Source organism: Myotis brandtii, unplaced genomic scaffold, assembly GCF_000412655.1.
Source record: "Myotis brandtii unplaced genomic scaffold, ASM41265v1 scaffold137, whole genome shotgun sequence".
Taxonomy (NCBI): domain Eukaryota; kingdom Metazoa; phylum Chordata; class Mammalia; order Chiroptera; family Vespertilionidae; genus Myotis; species Myotis brandtii.
Window position 1 is genome coordinate 115,892 of NW_005354874.1, and position 14,783 is coordinate 130,674.

Consider the following 14,783-nt stretch of genomic DNA (forward strand, 5'->3'; position numbering starts at 1 on the left):
TATATAATTGATTTTTTACAGAGAGTAGGGGAAAGGGATAGGGAGTTAGAAACATCGATCAGCTGCCTCTTGCATGCCCTCTACTGGAGTTGTGCCCACAACCTAGGTACATGCCCTTGACCGGAATCAAACCTGGGACCCTTGAGTCCGCAGGGCGACGCTCTATCCGCTGAGCCAAACCGGTTAGGGCTGCATGACCACTCTTTTAAACATTAAGCCCTCAAAACAATGAGGTTCTGACCTACATCAAACAATCCTAGGAACAAAGCATCGGGTTTGTTGACCACAGAGGCAGAGTTTAGATCAAACTAGAGATAACATGTAGGCCTCAGTTGTGTTTCAGCTCCAAGCACAGAAAAGCAGTAAGACCAAGCAGAGTGATGTCATGACTAACATCAGGACCAGCTGAGATGACTAATGACCACTTCCCCAGGCGTTGATCAATCAGTGTAGGCCACAATGCTGAGAGGACACACCTGGAAAGCTAATGAATATTCTATTAAAATCCTCCCCTAAGATCTCCAGATAAAACACCTCAAGACCAAGGATTCAGTGCATCTCTCTCTCTCTCTCCCTTTTTTCCTCTCCTCCCCCTTCTCCCTCTCCTTTTCCCTCCCTCACTTCCTCCCTTCTGCACCCATGCCTTTCCCTACCCTCCTTCTCCCCCAGGGACATGTATCCTTGCTTTCTTTCTCCTAAGTTTCAAGGGCCCTTCTTTTGTCTCTGTAAATTGTTTCCTGAGCCCATGCAGCCCAGCTGGCTCATGTCTTCCATGGTTTATTCTACTGCTAAATAAACTTTTGATTGTATTTGAGTCTTAACTCTGAATTCTTTCTTAGCCAAAACTCAAGTACCAAGGTTACTGAACCGAGGTCCAATCACTGGTAACATTCTGGTTGCAGTTTCACTGCTAACAGTATCATATTGTTTTCATTTGTTAAGTGGAGGCAATAAGATCTATTTCATAGAATTGTTGGAGGCTTAAGTGTGAAAATCCATCAAATTTAATGCAATGGCTAGTACTTAGTCAACATTCCATAGATAAGTATTATTGATCATTCTTTATCCAAGCTGCTTATGTTTAATTCTCTTATATATTAATGGTCTGTGAAAATATTTGCTCTCATGCCTTCCTTCCTTCCTTTCTTTGATTCTTTTATTTCTCTACTAGAGGCTTGGTGTATGAAATTCATGCACAGGGGTGAGGGGGTGTCCCTAAGCCCTGCCTGCACCCTCTCCAATCCGGGACCCCTCGGGGGATGTTCTGCAGGGATTGGGCCTAAACCAGCAGTTGGACATCCCTCTCGTAATCCAGGACCACTGGCTCCTAATCGCTCGCCTGTCTGCCTGCCTGATCGCCCCCTAACTGCCCTCCCCTGCCAACCTGATTGCCCCCTCACTGCTTTCTCCCCCATGCTGGCCTGATCTCACCCCTAACTGCTTGCTCTCCCACCAGCCTGTTCACCCCTAACTGCTTGCTCCCCTGCCAGCCTGATTACCCCTAAGAGCCTCTGCCTCACCCCTGCCCCCGCCACCATGGCTATGTCCAGAAGGAAGTTGGACATCTGGAAGATGTCCGGTCCACCCGGTCTGATTAGCATATTACTAATTTATTAGTTCAGACTAAAAGACTGAGAATTTAGAAAGTCAGAAAGGATTGAAAAAAGAGGTATTTAACACATACACACACATATACATACACACGCACACACACACACACAAACTCAGACACACACATTCATACTCAATATAACCAAAATAGCATTGCCTTTGGCTTGGGGTCCCTAAAAACCTTAGTTCACTTCTCAGCTTAGCCACTTCCAATCTGCATAACCATTGTCTATTGTTTGATCCTATGAAAAATGCAAATGGACCCATAATCCCAGCTCTATATTTATATCTGAACAGGTTACTATTCTGAGCCTGAATTTCCTCATCAGGAAAACAGCGGTACTAATGATACCAATTTCACAGGCTTGATATGAGAATTAAATAAAGCAATAAACTGGAAATTAACTGTCATATAGGAGAAGATCAATTAATAATGGTTGCTGTTGTTTTTATAAAGTTTTAATGAACCTTAAGTGAGCTAATGTGTAGGAGGCCTTGCACAGAGTAGAAACTCTAAAACTTCTGATTTCCACTTTCCTTTTCTTCCCTCTATGCTCAGTTTTTTAAAAGCCATTTAAGTGGGTTGATGGGAATAGTAATGTATACTATTCTAAAGCTGTGTGAACTAGGTTATTTCTTTTAGCCAGTGCTAGTGATAACATCTAGTAGAAAAACTCTAAATCAAAACTAGAAGAGAGCCCTGGCCAGTGTGCTCAATGGTTAGAGTGTCAGCCCGAGCAAGAAAGGGTCAAGGGTTCGATTTCAAGTCAAGGGCATATGCCTGGGTTGCAGGTTCACTCCCAGCCCCCTGGTCAGGGCTTGTGGGAGGTAATCAGTCTATGTTTCTCACTCACATCTTATTTCTCTCTCTCTCAAAGGAAAAAATATCCTCTGGTAAGGATTAACAAAAAACAAAACTAGAAGAGCTTACTGACTCAAGGGGACTGTGAAACCCCCTTGTCCTCACCCAGCTGTATCCCTCCCTGCCAATGGCGGATGCCAGACTCCACAATCTCTTCTTTGCTTTTGACTTTGATGCCTGTTAAACCATTTATCCTCCTATAGGAAATACTTGAACAAGTATCCATTCTTTTCTAGAATATGAGAGTAGGAGAGATTTAAGCAGCGTTTTAGAAATTACGTTTAGGAATTTGCATGAGGGAAGTAGGAGGAAAGGAATGCTGAATTCCAGAAGGAAATGGGAGGAGGAGTCACAAACCCAAAAGCAAAAAATATTGAAGACAAAGAAAGAAAATGTTGCCTTTTTCATAAAGGTGTCCATACTTGATCCTTAGTTCCAACATAGAAGGAACTTCCACTGTGTATTTGGAATCTCTGAACGGGTGTCATCCCTGGGAAAGCACCCCTTCCTTCATATCTCCTTGTAGCTCCTTAGGCCTTAGAAACTGGTAACCTGGAAATGGACTATCCTTGTTCTCCAACTCTTTTTTCATCTGGTTATTCTTTTTTGGGATATATCCTTGTGAATTTTACTTTAGGGATTTTGGTACCAAAATACATGTTTGGTTCAGAAGTTCTAAAATGAAAGGTGAAATTACTCTCAGTTTTAACTAGTGATTTCATGGAATAGCTCCCTAGGAATTGACAAGGAAAAGAGAAAAGTGAAAGGAGAAATACATTTTATTTTAAAACTCTTCCATTTGAACAATTATCCCAATAGACAACACAACCAGGTATTTTAAGTGAGTTTATTTGTTTGTTTGTTTTTAGGATATGACCACACATTCTACCAGAATACATTCAGTATTCCAGGAGGGAAGAGGGGAGACAGTTAAAAGTCTGGGTAAAGAAGGCATCTGCTGAAGTAAGCAACCATAAGATAGAAAACCCTTCTTATGGTTTCAGATGTATACATGAATTGCTCTGTTCTGTTTTTAAGTTTAAGTGGAAAATATTTAATTCCATGTTTCCCCGTGATGTGCAGCATGGAAGCACATATATTTCTCCAGGCATAACCACATGTGTGACAACATTCTCAAGACCCAGCACTGAATTCCTCTTACAATATGTCTGAGGAACACTGACTGAGAGCTCTCATTCCGTGGATTCCGCCATCTCTTCAGTTTCTCCACACCATCACAACCTCATTGTTGCACCAGGATCACTTTCAAAGCATTTCACTGCCTGTGACATGACAGGGTAAGTAAAATGCTGATGGGTTTGAATTTCCCTCGCCAGTCCCTCAGCTTCTCTATCTTATAATTTGGCATTTCATTCCTCTGTCACATCAGATGCCACATTAGAAATCCCTGCTTGACCTTGAGATATATGGAAGGTGCTGACGGACAAGGCATTTGGGGCAGCTGAAGTTCAGTCTTTCATCATGATCACTTTCAAACATTGATTGTGCAATTAGGAAAAATTTGGAAAGCATTTGAAAACTTCACATAATGATAAATCCAGATTTTAGTGAGCTTGTCAGATGTTACTATCCTATTCCCGACACCAGGACCAGAAGGATGAGATAATTTCTCAATATATTCAGAAATAATATTGCCCACTGTAGTGTGTCCTGAATGCCCTATTTGGGTCTGTTCCTTCTCATTTTTGTGTGTTCCCGTCTCATTTTCTGGAAAGATGCTATTTAACTTTTAAAAATGATGACAATCTTCAAAGTTCTTTCATTTTTTTTACTTCTTTATTTTATTGAATGTATTGGGATGACAGTCTTCAAAGTTCTCGCTTAAGAAGTAATGACATACATTTTCTTAATCTGGGAGAAAGTCTGGGAATCATTTTCTGGATCAAAAGATTCAAAGAATTTATTTTTAAACCCATTCAATGTGGACTCATTAGCACTCCATTCCATTTTCTAGACTGAGACAAACCATTAGTAAGGCATCTCAACATTTTGAATTAATAAATTTACTTTAAGAAGCCCCAGATAATGGGAGTATATAGAGGAGACCATCTAGGCACATATTTATTTTTAATTAGTAAGTTTCCTAACTAAATCATCTATACATGGAGGACTTTTTTTTAGTGGGAAAGATGTCACACTTGTTTGTTTTTATTTCTTTACTAAACTGGAGCATATTCAATAAAACAAATAGTTTTCATATGATATTAAATACAAATCTACTAATGACCTTCACTAGGAAGCTATGACACTTCTCCTGGAGGGTGAAAGATTCAGAGTGACTACTCACCCAGAAAATCATGTTTGTTATGATATGTTTCTAATGCCTTTCTCAAACCTTTAATTTTACTTTAAAATAGATGTTGAATTGTATGCTCCTGCATAGACAGAAACCTGAATTTCCAAATAGAGGCACATGACATGAGATACACTAAAAATGTTTTGCAAATAGAATATGCCAGACTTAGCAGAAAAGTCTGCTTTTGGGGAAACTTCTCTTATGGATAAAATTGTTGTTACTCACTTTTATTTTACCAGAAGGCAAATTAGTCATCACATAGCCTGCTCCATTTTTTTTCTTGAAATCAGGTCATTTAATCCCTTCTGGGATGTATTCAGAATGAGAGCCTATATTTTGCTCTCAGATTCATCTGGAGAGAATTTCAAGTTGCAGGTCTTCATATAATAGGGCATATGGAAATGGAGTCTAAAGTGTCTGACACTTTTAATGCTATAACTTCATTCACAATGGCATTGCTTGTGAATAAAAAATTGAAAATGTAGGCGAACCAAATCCCCACATGACCTCAGCAGCTCTAAAATTATACTGTTCCTGTAATGCGCTTTATGCCTCCTGTATAGGAGGTATAAATATATCTGGTAGCCTCTGTAGACAGCATAGGTGGATGAAAACCTATTTCTGAGCACAATATAGCATCTGTTACTAGGATATAACAGTGATTATTCATTCGTCTTGGACCAGAGTCCATGTTTAATCATATTTATGATTTAAAGTTAGAACTAGCTAAATGCAGGAAATCCAAGAGTCCTGTAGGACAGTCAGTTCTTTGATTCACCACCTATTCCATTTTCTTCATGTTTCTAAATACAGTGGCACTCCCTGAGGAGGGAGGTGAAGTGCTTTCAGTTCCCCGACTTCAACGCTGAAGAACCATCGCATAATTATTGAACTGATATTATCTCTAAGATATTTCTGCAAGATACAATTTTTCCTGTTTCCATAAAAAGAATCAAAATATGGATTTTAACGCCAGCCTAGAGCTCTAATCACATAGGAAAGTGATCTAGGAAGAAAATCAAGATCGCTAGGTTAGATAGACAGATGGATAGATACATTTTCAAATGCTGTGCAGTAAATGATCAACTTATTTTGTTTTCAATTTCCAATCTGTCAAGGGTGCATGATTTTTGTAAAAATAAAATAACAATGATTCTCAACAATGTGAAATAAAAAATAAGCAAAAGCACGCAAACTACAAGCCCTGATTTTCATTATTAAATTCAATAGTCCAGGAAATTACATGGCAATGACTATGCTCAGAAAGAGAAAAACAGAGGAGAGTTGGTAAGAAGCTTCTAAGTGTTTACTCTTAACGTCTGTACTTTTCCCATCACAGACTGGCACCAGCTCACTGACCATACTTTGAGAAGCACTGAGATAAAACAAATTTTCTTGCCTTGCATTTCTCCTTAATTATTTGGTACATATCTCAGCATTTCTAAGTAGGGTGCTAGCAGCAGCGTTTTAGTAAAAACAAGTATTTTTTTCTGCACCTGCCTATTCTTACATGGCTGCTGAGGGTGATGCCAGGAGACTGGGGAAGGGAACATGGTACAGAAAAATGTAAGGTGTGGTTCCTTCCCCAAAGAAATATAACCCCATTAAGAAAGAAACTCCTTAATGAAGTGTTTCTCCACGGAGGTCATAGATAAATGGGGGTCACAGACTTTTTTCAAGGTGCGATTCCTATGTGCACCAGATAATATCAGCAGACTGAATAAATGCTTTGTGCACATGAATTCTCCCACATCCCAGTCCATGGGTGCAGCTGTCATTGAGAAAATGTTTGTTCATTTTAAAATGCTGCCTAAACTGATATCACTATATGCCATCATGTATGTACTATGCCAATAAGTTCTAGAGAGACAACTGCAGTGGTAGGGGTGGCACTCAGAAAGGGGAAAACACCAGTAAACTTGTTAAAGGAGACCTAGAAGCAAGGAGAGCTAATGTGGTTGGAAAAGGCACTGGGTGTAATAGAAATTTGAGTTTGTGCTGGAGGAACCGGTGTGGCTTTTTCTCCCTGAAGTCATTTTAGATGGAGGGAATCACACAAAAGAGAACATAAAGCCATAACCAACTCTCCTGTGGAAAATGAAATGGGTTGTGGGGGTGAGGTGGTTGAGAAGAAAATATATAGCTTGATTGTGAAGGACTTGGCACATTAGCTAAATGTGGACTTTTATCCATTACACCCGGGACAGCAAAATCTTTTCAACACAAATGTTGCAATCTCTGACTGACTAGTAGTAACTTCCTAGAGCTCAGTGTTGAGACAGACTCTGAGGTTGTACCCACACTCAAAGAGGAAAACTTTTGTAATTGATTATCGATGTCTCCTACAGGACCATGCTGGGGAAGCAATGGCAGACATTGATTATTTCCGCCCCAGAGCTATGGTTCCCAAACGTGTCTGAAAGTTGAAAATAAACTTATGGGGCTTAAAAAATTCAGCTCTACAAACCCTGCATCATTTGGTAACTGGCCTATATAGTGGAGGAGAATTAATGACTTTTGAGGACATATGATGGTAAGCTCTTCACTGGGTGCAGATTGGGCGAGAGTCCAGAACATGAGCTGATGGGGGGGGGTGCGGGCAGTGACCCCCAAAACGCTCATTTGAGAAGCACTTGAAAAAGTCATAGAATATTAGAGTTGCAAATTAATTTTAACATGCCACAGCCAACATTCATTTAACAAACAGAGAAACACAGACACATAGCTATTAAACTGATTGCTCCAAATTACAGGGGTCCTCAAACTTTTTAAACAGGGGGCCAGTTCACTGTCCCTCAGACCGTTGGAGGGCTGGACTATAGTTTAAAAAAAAAAAACTATGAACAAATTCCTATGCACACTGCACATATCTTATTTTGAAGTAAAAATAACAAAATGGGAACAAATACAATATTTGTATTTGCATGTGGCCCGCGGGCCGTAGTTTGAGGACCCCTGCTCCAAAACATCTGTTTGCAACGTAAGGCACAGGAATTAGAAGCACCATCTCTCATTTCCCAGCGTTCCCACTTTCATTACTGACATCAAATCATTAAATGTGAAGATCAACATTGAAGAATCACAGACAAGATTTTGAGACTAAATTACTGAGAGGATAATAGATAGATTGTTAATAGAGTTCTTTAGATTTTAATTTTAACAACAAAATATGTGTCAATGAAATGGGCCATTAAAACATAAAGCCTTGAGAATAGAGCTACCCTATGGTCCAGCAATCTCTCTTCTGGGTATTGACCCAAACTTTTTGAAAACATTTGTTCATAAAGATATGTGTACCCCTATATTTATGGCATCATTATTCATGGTGGACAAGACATGGAAACAACCTAAGGGCCCTTTGATGGAAGATTGGATAAAGAAGATGTGGTACATATGTACATGGAATACTACTCAGCCATAAGAAAGGCTGAAGTACTGACATTTGCAACAACAATGGATGGATCTTGAGAATATCATGTCATGAAAAATAAGTCATATGGGAAAAGTCAAGAACTATATGATTTCATTCATATATAGGATATAAAATGTAAAACAATAAATAAACAAACCCACAGACGTAGACAACAGTGTGGTGGTTACCAGAGGGGACGTAGATTGGGAAGGATGAAGTAAAGGGGGCCAAATGGAAAGAGACTAGACTCTGGGTGGTGAGCACACAATGCAATAGACAGATACTGTATTATAAGATTGTTCACTTGAAACATATAATCTTATTAACCAACGTTACCCCAAACATATAGTAATTTAATTTTAAAAATATCTTTATTAGTAGAGGCATTTCTCCCTTAAGGACACTAGATGGCGCATTAGTCAGGACAGATGAAGTTAGCCTGCAGCAACAAAGATCCCTAAAATCCCAGTAACTTAACACAACAAAAGCTTGTCTCTTGCTTTCAAAAAGTATACTTATGGGTAAAGGTGACTTTCAAGGGCAGCTCTCATACACCAAGGGGTGTTAACACTGCAAGGCTCCTGATCCCAGTAATTAAATGCTCCTATCCAAAAATGACACATATTACTTCACTCACATTTCTTTGGCTAAAGCGTCACATGGCTATGCCAACCTCAAGGGAAAGGAGTGGTATTGATGCTGGTGAACAGTCATAATGCTACGAACAATAACAGGTGCATAAGATTTAAAAGACAGTGAAGATGAATGTGCTCCAAATGATAAATATCTGATATAAAAATGAGTATGGCCTGCTGACTTTTTGGAACCAAAAGTCAGTGTGGTTTTATGGCATCCCTCAGGGATTGTCATCCGCAAGAATGTAAATAATTGGTAAAGCTGTGTTTTCTTACTTCTCCATATGGTACATTGCTCAAAGGAAAATGCTGTAAAGGAAAAGTAAGTTTCAGATCAGGACTAGGATACATTTTATTACAACATTATGATAAATAAACATAAGTGTAAAGACATCCACTTCAGCAAAGTAAAGTCCTAACTCGCCTATAAAGATTTACTAATTTTCCAATTTTAATATCTAGTTAAATATGTGTGTATGTGTTTACTTGTTAGAATGCTGCTGTTGACAAGTTATCATCCTGAAATTTTTTTCTGTATTGATGAAAAATTTTTAAAGGATTCTTTAAAAAGCTGTCCAAAGTACTATGCCTATATCAGCGCCAATTAGGTCTAAGCCATAACCTCACAGGACAATTTTGAAGAAAAATAATTGGAATTTTTTAAAAAGTTGCAAAGCCTGAATTCTCAAACCCAAGATATTGGTCGAGTAGCCACAAAAGTAAAGCAAATGATTGGAAATTGAAAAGCCATTCAGCTCAGCAAATTGTTTGTTGCCATGGTGCCAAAAGGCCACAATTTGTACACTCTATAAAGTTAATGGGTTGTACTTATGTGCCCTTAATTTTTTATTTCCATTTCTCAAAAATATTTGAAACTACAACATCAACAGAGAAAAATGTTGCCTGGTTATTTACAGGGACTCTATACGAGGCTGCTATTTTGTCAACGTCATGCCCCAAAGTTGGTTCTCTGGGGACCAATGTGAAGAGCAATAAAAGGGCCCATCCCAGATCTCTGTTTGCCTGTGCGGTTGCTCCTCTACAAGCTGAAAATGACATCTTTTTGTGTGTTGCCACCTCACTGACTTACAAAATGTCAGAGCAAGAACCCCTCCAGTGTACCTGTGTGCAAATTCCTCTGGAGTGGAATTTCCTGGACGCAGCTGTTGTGCATGTGGGTTAGCAATGCTCACTGATTTTCCAGAGTGGCTCTGCCAATTTCCACTCCATCTATTGATGTCTGAGAGGCCCTCTTTTCCATGAAGTGCAAACAAGTAAATTTAAGGGCATACATTGAGCCTGCTGACCGAGTTCATATGCAGGAACCTCTGAGATGGGATCTGAATAGGTCAGGGGGCCTCCTTTTGTACCTGCACCTCTCTGAGGCTGTCCACAGCAATCTGACATGCCCGAAGTCAGATTCTGGGAGAGGAACTCCCACATTTGTTCTGAGGGTTTTTAAGAACCACTCTCAAGAGCCCTCTCCTCATAGGATCAGAAGGCTGGTGATGAAGCCTTCAGCTGACCCCTGAAGTGTCCATAAAGGGTTGAAGGAGGTCAATTCCTTTTCAGAAGGCCAGACTCAGGGTACCAGTCTTGGACATATTAACCCTTACCTTTCACTCCACATCTCTTTCCCTTTTTCTTGTGTCACTTTTTATAAAAATTAATTATGAAGTTAGAGTATGTGGTGGGTATGATTGCAAATTTTGTTTAAGTCTTCACCCAAAGACATGGAGAGAGAGAGAGAGAGAGAGAGAGAGAGAGAGAGAGAGAGAGATTGCAAATCTTTTAGAGTTAAGACTTTCTTTCTGGCCTAGCATATTATTAATTTTCATAAATCTTCTAGTCTTGCAAAGAACAATGTTTACATATACCTATTGTATCAAACTTGTTAATTATGTTGTTCAGAACTTCTACAGCCATAATTTTGCTTGACTAATGTATCAATCACTTAGAAAGGTGTGTTGAAATCTCCCAATATGTTGATGGACTTTTTTAGCTTCCTCTAAGCAGTTTTATAAATTTTTTATTCATTTATTTTAGGCCTATTTTGCTAGATGCATCCAAGTTTATAGCCTATCTTCTTGATGAAAAAAATGTTTGTCACTATGTAAATGGTCCTCTTTCTCTTCTATAATTTTTTACTTTAATTCAATTTTATGTTGTATTATTATAGCCCTAGTAATTTTTTAAAAATTAGTATCTGACATGTACTTGTTCTACGCTTTTACTTTTCAACTTTTCTGTGACCTCTATCTTTTTTAAAGCATTCATTTATTTTATTTGTTTTTTTATCTAGAAGTGACCTCTATGTTTTTAAAAGCATTCATTTATTTTATTTGTTTTTTATCTAGAAGGGGAAAAAAACATTGACTTTTTTCTGGGAGTTTAGTTCTTTACTTTATTAATTTTGAGTGATGATACATTTATTTTTATGTTTCTTGGCTTACTTTCCTCCTAGTTATTCTGTTTTTTTGTTTATGTGTGTGTTTGCCTTTTCTCTAAGACATTTCAACTGATATTTATATTCCCCATTCCATTTTTTAACATCTACTAGTTTGGAAGTTCCACATTCAATTACTGTTTCTTTTTGGGATTTCTCTGGAAATTTAACCTGTATTCTTAGGTTAAGATGTTTAAAGTTAGTCAATACCTTAACACTTCTCCTAAACAGGAGATGAACTTTAAACACAGCTCCCGTCACTCCTCCTTTTAAATGAGATTTGGTTGTTGTCCAGAATTCAGGTCTATTTTGATTTTTTTAACCTCCCAATTTATCTAATTAATGTTTGTTTAGATTTACCAACATATTCATTATTTTAATTTTTATTTATTTCATTTTTATTTCAGACACACCTTCTGGGATCATTTTCTTTCCACCTAAATACAGTCCAGATGCACTCCCTTCACGAGGGTCTGTTGCTTGCAAACTCAGTTTTTGTAGGAAAATTTATTTCACTCTTGCTCTTTCTCAAGTGTGTGCATAGATTGACAAGTATTTTCTCTCAGCACTTTCTATATCTTCCTCCCTGACTCCTGCCTTCCACTGCTGTTCCAGAAGCCAACTGTCGGCCTAATATTTATTTATTTTTTATAACTGATTGTAAAATCTTCTGTCCTGTCTTCAGTGTACTACAAGTTCACTATCATGTGTCCAGGTGAGTTTCTTTTTTCTTTTCTTTTTAAATTTATCCTTATTATTAAAAGTGTTATAGATACCTCCCTTTTTGCCCCCACTAACTCCTCCATCCCACACCCAGGCCTTCAGCACACTATTGTCTGTGTCCATGGCTGTGCATATAAGCATGTAAGTTCCCTGATTAATCTCTCCTCACCCACCCACCCACGCCCACCTTCCCTCTGAGATTCATAAGTCTGTTCCATGCTTCTCTGTCTCTGGATCTATTTTGTTTCTTTTCATTGCTTTTTCTTGGGATTCACTGGGATTTTTTAATTGGAAACTGGTGTTTTTTATCAATTCTAGAGACATCTTAGGTATTATCTTTAGAAACATTTCTACTCCCCGTCTTTCTTTTGTCTTTGTTTAGACACTTGTAACTGTGTCCTTCATGCGTCTTAATCTTCCATTCCCTCATCTCTCTGTACTGCATTCTGGATATTTTTTTCACATCTCTTTTCCAGTTCACTAAGTAGCACTTCAATTGTGCCTAATCTGCTGTTAAAACCATCCATTGCACAGCAAGTCCGTATCTAAACTCTATGCCTCGGAAATACACAGTGCAAATAGGTTTTGTATAAATGATGCTCCTTGCAGACTTATTTGAAATATGAAAAATAAACAAAATATCTCTCAGTAGGAAAATGGTTCAATAAATTAAACGCATCTGTTCAATTAAATTAACATTACATAGGAATCTAAATAAACAGTTTTGCTTCATCTTGGACCCATGCCCATCTATATACAGTAGAAACATGTAAATACAGTGTGTGTATACAGAATGGATTAAGAGTGACTACTCCAGATTGATACGTTTTTAGTATAAAACACATTCTAAATTGCACAGACTTGTATGAAAAGTGTAAATTATCTCATTAATAATCTTGTATTTATTGGATGTTGAAATGGTAATATTTTTAATTTATTGGGTTAAATGTTATTAAAATTAATTTCGCTTGTTTATTTACACTTTTTCTTGTGTCTAGTAGACATTTAAAATTACATATTTTTTAAAGCTATTGATTTTCTAATTTAAAATGTATTTTACATTTTTAGAACTACCATTTGGATCTTTACTAATAAGTGCAATATTGATATTCCCTACTTCATCACACTTTCAAACATACCCATCACACTTATTTCATAGTCGTCCTCTGGTAATTTCAGCATTGACTGTCATTATGGGTGTGATTCTGAAAAACAAGTATTTCTGTTCTCCCCTAGTGGCTCACTTCCTCTTGTATTTATTAATTCTTCGAAGAATTTATTTGTGAAAATTCTGAGTTTAATTTACATTTCTCCAAAGCAAATTTGCATTTTTTTCTTCCAGGGATATGGAACTTGACCACCCCACACAAATTACAGCAAATGTTCACCATATGAGTTTTGGGTAAAGTAGTCTAAGAAATATGATTTCGTAAGCTTTTTATTAAAGTATAAGATGACACTAGAAAATGTGCACAGATCAAAAGTGACAGCTCAGTATATTTTCACAAACTATGCACACCATACCTGGGAGGTGACCGTCTAATCAAGAAACAGAATATTACAGGCACTCAGTACGCAGAAATAGACCTCCACAGGCTTTGCACTATAGGGCTGCAATATACACGGGGTCCCCCAAAAATGTATACGTACTTTGAATAATGATTAATTCCATGGGTTAAGTCTGAAAAGAAAGAAACATCATTTGAGCAATCAGAAACCAGAGTGTATACACTTTGGGGGACACCCTATATATAGTTTGTTTTGTCTTAACTCCTTGGTACTTAGAACCAAGGTTGAGTTCACTTGATACCTTTAAGGTCACCTATGGGTGACTACTCATTTTCTGGGGCTTGGTTCTGCATTCTCACTTGTTGGGGTCCCAGTCTTTGCCCCCTGTCCTTTTTGTGAGTGGTCAATATAACCTCAGGCTCCAGGCAATTAGGGATATGCATATATTCCCAGAATAAACATCGTTTCTTGTACTTTAATATTCTCAAAAGTTGAGTTCTTTCCTTAATTCTAACCTTATTTTCCCACAAGCTCAGAAATGTATGCAAAGAAGAGAAAAAGAGAGGAGAGGAGAGAAAAAGAGGAGAAGCAGAGAGGGGGAAAGGAAGACAGAAATGTCAGTTTTTTTTTTTTAAACTTTACTTCCTATTAAGATTTTCTTTTTAAAAAAATTTTTTTAAAAAATATATTTTATTGATTTTTTACAGAGAGGAAGGGACAGGAATAGAGAGTTAGAAACATCGATCAGCTGCCTCCTGCACACTCCCCACTGGGTATGTGCCCGCAACCAAGGTACATGCCCTTGACAGGAATCGAACCCGGGACCCTTGAGACCGCAGGCCGACGCTCTATCCACTGAGCCAAATCGGTCAGGGCAGAAATGTCAGTTTTAATGTAAACCAGGAATAAAGGAAGCAATTCAATAAATTATTATAAATGACAAAGTTAAAAAATCTACAGCAGTAAAAATCTTGCTTTCTAGGGGGTATCTAATATCATGAGAAAATGTCTATGATGTTATTGAAAAGGAAACAATGGTTCAAACCTGTAAAATTTGGCCCCAATTTTGCAAAAACACTTCTGTGTTTGTACAGACCTAAAAACGGGGAAGAAATGAATTGAAGCATTAACCGTGACTTTCTGTGGGGAATGGACCCCTGCGTTCTTTTATGTTTTTCTGTGTTTTATGGAAGTCAGGATCCTCATTTTACAATATCAACAAAAACGAGGAAGCATTCAGAAGAGTGATCAGGAGCCTGAAAACACCC

General features: G+C 38.0%; 1 long non-coding RNA gene across 1 annotated transcript in view; it reads left to right on the forward strand.

Annotated features, from left to right (window-relative positions):
- Positions 1 to 14,409, forward strand: part of LOC106725109 — a 27,369-nt gene extending 12,960 nt beyond the window's left edge. The window contains exon 3 of the long non-coding RNA XR_001360981.1: positions 14,394 to 14,409. This is a non-coding gene — a long non-coding RNA (uncharacterized LOC106725109). The remainder of the gene's footprint in view (positions 1 to 14,393) is intronic.
- The last annotated feature ends 374 nt before the right edge of the window (positions 14,410 to 14,783 follow it).